Source organism: Mus pahari, chromosome 7 (assembly GCF_900095145.1).
Source record: "Mus pahari chromosome 7, PAHARI_EIJ_v1.1, whole genome shotgun sequence".
NCBI lineage: Eukaryota > Metazoa > Chordata > Mammalia > Rodentia > Muridae > Mus > Mus pahari.
The window spans coordinates 97,253,944-97,261,403 of NC_034596.1; the positions used below are offsets into that span (position 1 = coordinate 97,253,944).

The 7,460-nt window shown below is 37.0% G+C and overlaps 1 protein-coding gene across 14 annotated transcripts in view; it reads left to right on the forward strand.

Moving 5' to 3' along the window:
• Unc79 (unc-79 homolog, NALCN channel complex subunit) overlaps positions 1–7,460 on the forward strand; it is a 232,442-nt gene that overhangs the window by 80,461 nt on the left and 144,521 nt on the right. The window lies entirely within an intron of this gene.

The window sequence follows — 7,460 nt, forward strand, 5'->3', positions numbered from 1 at the left end:
CTCTTCAGATCCGAACCCCCGTCTTGTGTCTGTGAGCAGTCCCTGACATGGTATATATGCAAATAAGATGGAAGAGTATGCATTTTTCCTGTCCAACTTTACTCATCCACACAGTAACACTGAGCTTAATCTATTTAACGACATTAATATTTTTCATTCTCCAGATGTCCTATTTTTATCAATAGTTGTGTTGCTTTCAACTTTGAGCAGATATGTGCAACTAACTGCTGTGAACATCTTATGCAATTTGGTGATTTGTGTAGTAGTTGGTGCCTGACCTTTTTTTTAAATTTAAAATGTATCATTGTTGCATGTGTCTGTGCCTGATGAGTAGGTGTGGGCTCATGGTTTTCATGTAGAGGTCAGAGAACAACTTATTGAGCCATCTCTATCCTTTATGTGGGTTCTGGGTCTCAAACGCAAATCTCCGGGCTGGCTTATGACCTGTGTGTCTCTGCCTGGGTACTCTGTGCCAGTCCTTCCCAAGCCTTGTACCCACTCACTGCTGGCTTCCTTCTTGGTTCTCTGGTCTGAGACCCTCAGAGCAGAAGGTCTGGTGAACGGAAGCGGAAGAATGGACACTGCTTCTCTGCCTAACGTCAGGGACATCTTGTGGTGTTAGCTGTTGGGATTTGCATATATCGATCAGTTTCAGGATGTTCCATTTCCCGTTACTTAAAACCCTTATCTTGAAATTTTATTGTAATGTTCATATAAACTAAAATAAATCAAAACCAGAGAAGACAGATAAAGGCTATGTTTTTATGACTTCATCTTTTAATACTTCCTGGAGCTGAAGTTTATTTCTCTCTCTCTTTTAAAAAGATTAGTAGAGGATTCTTATACTGTGGATTTTAACATTAGAATGATTTCTAATTATCTGTTGTAAATAATCAGTTTCCTCTGAGTTTTGCAGTTGCTGTATCCAAAAGGTTTTGGCATGCTGTATTTTTATTAATGATTTTTGTAACTTTTGGTTGTTAGGTGTATGTATGTTTAGCTCGCTCCATGTGTGTTTAGCCTATGCTCCACATTTATGCCCAGTGTCCATGACAGCCAAAAGAGGGCACATAGCCCCTGGAACTAGAGTTACAGATGGTTGTGATCTGCCTGACCTAGGTGCTGGGAATTGAACCCCAGTCCTCTGGAAGGGCAGCCACTGTTCTTAGCTACTGAGGCGTCTCTCTAGATTCCATGTGCTGTATGTTTTTATTAATACACATTCTGATATTTTAATTTTTTATTGTTTGATTTTTCTTTTTGGTGTGTATAGGAGTATTGTTTAATTTCTACATCTGTGAGTTACAGCTATCTTTAAATTTTTTTACCTTAATTTCATTGTAATTAGTACATATTGATTTTTCTCCTTTAACATTATTTAATTGTGTCAGTTTGCTGTTTCTAAGGAGAAACCATTGTAGTGTTGAATGTAATACCTTTTTTATTTTGCATTTGGTATTTAATAGTCTTCTCATGCTTGGAGTATGGTTGTCTCTGTATTTGCTTGGCTTGTGCTCCCCTGCGCTTTTAGGGTATGTGGTTGGATGTCTCTTGTTGGTACCGCAAGAACTTGGATGCCGCCCTATCTAGATAGTCTTTCCTTTTCTCATCCAGAAACTCTAAAAGTATTTAATATTACTTCCAGTGGTTCTTATGTATTTTATTGTTTTGAGGGGACAATGGAGGGTGGCTGAAGACATGGCTCAGTTGATAAAGTCCTTGCTGCACAGGAACGAGGATCCGTCTGTTGACCAGTCCCAGCCCTCACATGATAAGCTGGGTGGAATGATCTATGTGACCCTGTGCTGAGGAGGTTGTTGCAGGAGCTCTCTGGGGGAAGGGAGGGTCAGCTCTAGCTCCCTGAGGAACCCTGTCTCCAAGCATGAGGTGAAAAATGACTGAAGACACTAATGTTGACTTCTGACGTGTGTGTGCACACACACAGAGTCACCCATAAAAACATGTGAGCACTTGCACACACAAAACAAGCTGTACTTTAGGTAAAATTGACTTGTCTTTCAGTTTATCAAACCTTTCTTTCTTCTTGCCGTGTCCAATGTTTTTGAAAGCCCACCTACTGAATAATTGATTTGATGTGTTCTGTTTCTTTTAGTATACCTACATAGAATTTTCATTTCTCTGTTGGAATTTTCATTTTAACTATCTGTCTATAGTTTTAAATAAACTTAAAGTTATTACTTAAAGTCCTTATTCCTAATTCCAAATTCCAGTCTAACAATTTTTATACCCCACCCCCTTTTATACCCTACTCCTGTTATGGGTTACGATTTCTATGTCTTTTGTATGTTTCATGACACTTTTATTGTCTTCGTGTCTGAAACTTGACATCACAGTGAAGGTTTATCTTGACCTCTTGGTCGTTCTTTTGCTAGTCGCCAAGTATTTGCCTTACATATGTGCCATTGAACTGTAAAGGAAAACCTTCTGAAATGGAATATATGTTTTGTTTCTTTAAGCTTAGCGTATTAAAAATGCTATGGCTTTTCTTCCTATGGCTTTACATGAAAAAAAAAAAAAAAAAAAAAAAAACCTCTGCTTCTCAGTGGAAGATGTGCAAACATTTGTTCATTGTGTCCTGGAATTAGAATCATGGAAGAAGAATATTAGACCACTGTGAAATCTTTTTGACTGTTGGAAAAATCTTTTTCTTTTTCATTTATTTTTAAAGTTTTCACGAACATTTGAGATTGAATACCTTTGTCTTGATTCTCATGATTGTAATGTGAAGCACTTTCTTTAATTTTTACATTAAAAGTCTCTCTGTGTGTGTATATATGTACATGTGAAGGTACCATAGCACACATGTGGCAGTCAGAAGACAGCTTGTGGGAATTGAGTGGATTCTGGACTCAGTCAGGTCCTCCTACTTGGTGGCAAGCACCTTTACCTATTGAGTGACCTCACTGGCTTCCAGTGGAGTACTTTCAGTGTACAAATTTGGATACTTTCTCAAAAAAATTTTCTTTTGTGAAGTGTGGATTATTGCTTTTCTTCCAATTATTTTGGCATGTTCCTCAGGAATACCAATGGCTATTAAGTCAAAATGTTATCTTCTGTAATCTGTAGCAATTATCACCACTAATTCACATACTTATTTCTTCTCTAGATTCTTAGCTTCTCAGTCTCCCTTACTCTCTAATTTACTACATATGCTAGCCCAGGATCAGCTCTACCAGTCTACTGTAGCTGTGCAACACAGTAATCCCACATTCAAAGGCAGAGACCAAGTTCTGCACAGTAATACTTAGATATTACTAATATGTGTTAGTACATAGATACATAGTAATGCATAGTAACACATACTTAGTAGTACATAGTAATACATAGATACATAGCAAATACTAGATACAAAGCAATAAGTAGATACATAGTAATATATGGCAGTACATAGATACATAGCAATGCATACTGATATATGGATATTTAGTAATAAGTAGTGACACATAGATATATAGTAATATGTGGTGATACATAGATACAAAGTAATACATAGAAACAGCAATACACAGATACATAGCAATACATAGATACACAGTTATACTGATACTTAGCAGTATATGGACATATAACAATACTTAGAAACATAGTAATACATAGATACATAGTAATACATAGGTAAATAATAAGCATCTTGTCTCAGAGCAGTTTCTTTAAGGGAAGATTTCTAATTCTGCCTTTTTGTTTTTAGTTTGTGTACATTTTAATGTCTTACCCAAATCCATTTTTGTCCCATTCTGTTAGTATCCTCTGAGACTGCATTTCTATGAGTTTTGGCATCTGATTTGGAGAGGCTGTGTGTAGCAGAACACACTCATCTGCTAGAATCTGCTCGTCCATAGAGTAGATCATTTTCAGACATGTTTCCTCTCAGCCTTTTTATATGTTTTCTTTCCTCTAATGCATTTTTAAGTTGATCTTTTATTTTCGTTCTTTTAATTTTTTTCTGGTGCTCAGAATTGGACCCAGGTTTTCAAGGCCTCACTATCCATAGCCTAAACATGCGTTTTGTATTTTGATATATTAAAATTGGTATTTTTTTTATGGTTCTGTGTCTCTACAAAGATTAAAGAAAAATCACCTTGTTTGTTTGTTTGTTTGTTTCCCCTATTATAGCACTAAAGATCAAATGCAGGGCCTTGTGCACGTCAGATAAGATTGCTATCCAGACCCATATCTATCAGAATTTACCCTGTAGTTAGGGATGTGGTCTCACTTAGGCTGGCCTAAACTCACTCTATGCCTTGGCTGGCCTTGAACTTCTCTTCCTTTTGCCTCCTGAGGTCACCGAGATTATAGGCCCACATCAAGAGACCCATCAAGACTTTCTCCTGTGCACCTAGTAGCTTGACGTTTTACACTATGATCTGTTTAGAGTGGATATTTGGGGTCGAGTGAGAGAAAAGGATGAATTTTCCCCTAAATAGACCAATTTATTCCAACTCAAGTCATTAAAAAGAATTCTCTTTTTCACATTGAATTTATTTTGAGTTTCTTTTTTGAAAGGCAATTAATTGTCCACATACTTTTCAGGTCTATTTGTAGAACTGTGTATTTCCTCTTTCATCTCTCCTAGTGTCATAACTACATCCTATTACTCTACTCTTTAGTATAGAGGACCTGAGTTTTAATTCCAAGCACCCATGTAAAACATCAGGCATGGTGGTGCGTGCCTATGATTTCAGTGTTAGGGAGGCAGATGGGGGCTGGGGTGCAGGCGATCTTTAGGCTTTGCCAACTTTTGCTGAATTGGTGGCCTCCAGGATCAGGGAAAGACCATGTTGTCTCGAAACATACAGTGGAGACAATAAAAAGTGAGGAAGATAGTTGATGTTGATCTTTCCCCAGCATGCACGTGTGCATATGACACGTGCATGTATGTGCATGTGTAGACACGCATGAAATATACACATATCCACACCCCCCACAATAAAGTATATTTTAAAATCATGTGACATTCTTTCCATCTTCATGGATCCTGTTGTTTCTATAAAATAATCTGCTTGGTTTTTTTAAATACAAACTTGAATATTTCATTGAGTAAATAGGCTAATTTGGGAAGATTGATGTTTTTCAACACTGAGTCTTTTAATCTACAGACATAGAATATCTCCCACTTATTTAGGGATTTAAAGTTTTCTTTCAGCAATGTTCCCTCATCTTTTGTGAATAGGCGTTACAGTGATTTTGTTAAAATTACTTGTAGTATTGTACATCTTGGATTGTTATGGTAAATAGTGCTAAAACTTAATTTATTTGTTGCTAATGAGTAGAAATGACTTGATTTTGAAATGCACTTTATACTCAAAACCTTGATAAGGTCATGTGCTAGTTTTCCTGTCTTACAGATGAATTTCTTAAGATTTTTTTTTCCCTAAAAACTATTATGTGCTCTGAAAATAAAGATCCTTTCCCCTCTTTTTTAATGTGTCTCTGTGAGTGGTGTGCTTGCTTGGATTGTGTATGTGTGCTCACACATGTGGGGGTGCATATGTGTATTCCTTAGTTCAGAGGCCCCAGGTTGGTTCTCCTCAGTCTTCCTCGGTTGTTTCTCCCCCTTATTTGCTGAGGCAGGGGCTCTAAGTCAAACCCAGAGCTCACTGATAAGGATAACCTTACTAGCCTGCTTTTCCTAGGGCTCCCCTTATCTCCACTGCCAAGCCAGAAATTACAGTCTGGCCCTTATGCCCACCCCAACCTGCACCCCTACTTACATGAGTTGTGTGGATTGGAACACTATGTGTGCTTGACCGACATGCTCTCCCTAGCTGTGGGGGGAATGTCTGAAGGCTTCATTTACCATTAAACATGAGATTAGCAATGCTTTGTCCACAGATGCGTACCTTTAACATCAGATTAAGGCAATTCTGGTCTGTTCTTCGCCAAGATTGTGAATGAGTGAAGGTCAATGGGGATCAATGTTTCCTCCTTCTGCTGAGCTGACCATATGACTTCCTCTCTTTTATGTTCCTGATATGGCAAATTATACTGATTTGATTTGCATTTTTGAACCAACTGTGAATTTCTGGGATAAACTCCATATTGTTATGCTGTATTTTATTGCCAATATTTTTGTTAAATATTCTTGAAGCTGTATTCATGAAGGGAATTTATAGTTTTTTAATTGTCATGTTTCAAGTGGCCTTGTTGACAGAGTAACACCAGTCTTGTGAGCTGAGCTGAGAAGGGTCTCAGAGCTTCTCTTTTCTGACTCTATATCGGGATTAGTCTTACGCGAAGTCCTAAATTCTGACTGAAGCCATCTGGACTCAGGTTTTTGTTTTTGTTTTACAGGGAGATTTTCTGTTATGAATCCAATTTCCATAACAGTTGCAGGGCTACTTGTAGCCCATAGTTTTCATTGAGACATTTTAAAATTGTGTCTTTTGAAGAATATGGACATTTCATCCAATTAATAGATCCATTGGTATCTGCGTGTCTTTAGTATCCCCTACTTTCCTTTCAGACATTGGTAACTTATATATTGTCTCATGATATTTTTTCATCTCCCCCAGACTGGTTAGAAAGCTTATCAATTCCCACAGAGCTGGCTTTTGGGTTTTCCCTTTTCTGTACTGTTCCTGTGTCTTCAGTTTTATTAACTTTTGTTTCTGTCTGCATGATTTTCTTCCTCTCTCTAATACTGTACTTGATTTTGTATCTTTCCATCTTCATAAAGAAACAGCATAAATATCCCTAGATCCTTCGTATTTGTATCATAAGAATTTGAAGGTATAAATTTCCCTTTTAATGTTTCCATTGTGTTCTCATGAAATTGTTATTATGTCAAGAATTTGTTATATCTGGTATGGAATACTTTCTATCAATTCTTGTGGATGTTAATTACATGAGTTATACCTTGGGCTAAAGGAGAACTTTAACTTATGCAGTGCTTAGGAGTATTTTAAACTATGAATACTTAGTGATTTTCTAGATACTTCTGTGTTGTGAATCTTCAGTGAAATTTCAGTGTCATCAAAGAACTTAAGACTTAAGTTTTGATTCTTACTATGCATCTTAGCAAATGTTACTTAAGTAGTTTAAAATAACATGGATTCAGGGAGGTGTATGGAGGATCCTGTCATTATTAATTATTGTGTGAGAGTCTTGTTTCATTTGCACAATTTTATTGACTTTCTGTTCATTTGTTTTATCAAAATAGTGAATGAGAGAAGAGTGAATGAGAGAAGACTGTTGAAACTCACAGCTGTAATTACGGATCCCTTTCCTTGTTCTGTCTACTTAGTAAATTCACTCACATTTAGGGTTGTTCTGTGCCTTGCTCAGTTGGCCCTTTGCATCTTTATGGAGTACCTTTTTTATTCTGCCCATATTTCTTTTCTTTTCCTTTCCTTTCCTTTCCTTTCCTTTCCTTTCCTTTCCTTTCCTTTCCTTTCCTTTCCTTTCCTTTCCTTTCCTTTCGTTCGTTCGTTCTTTCGTTC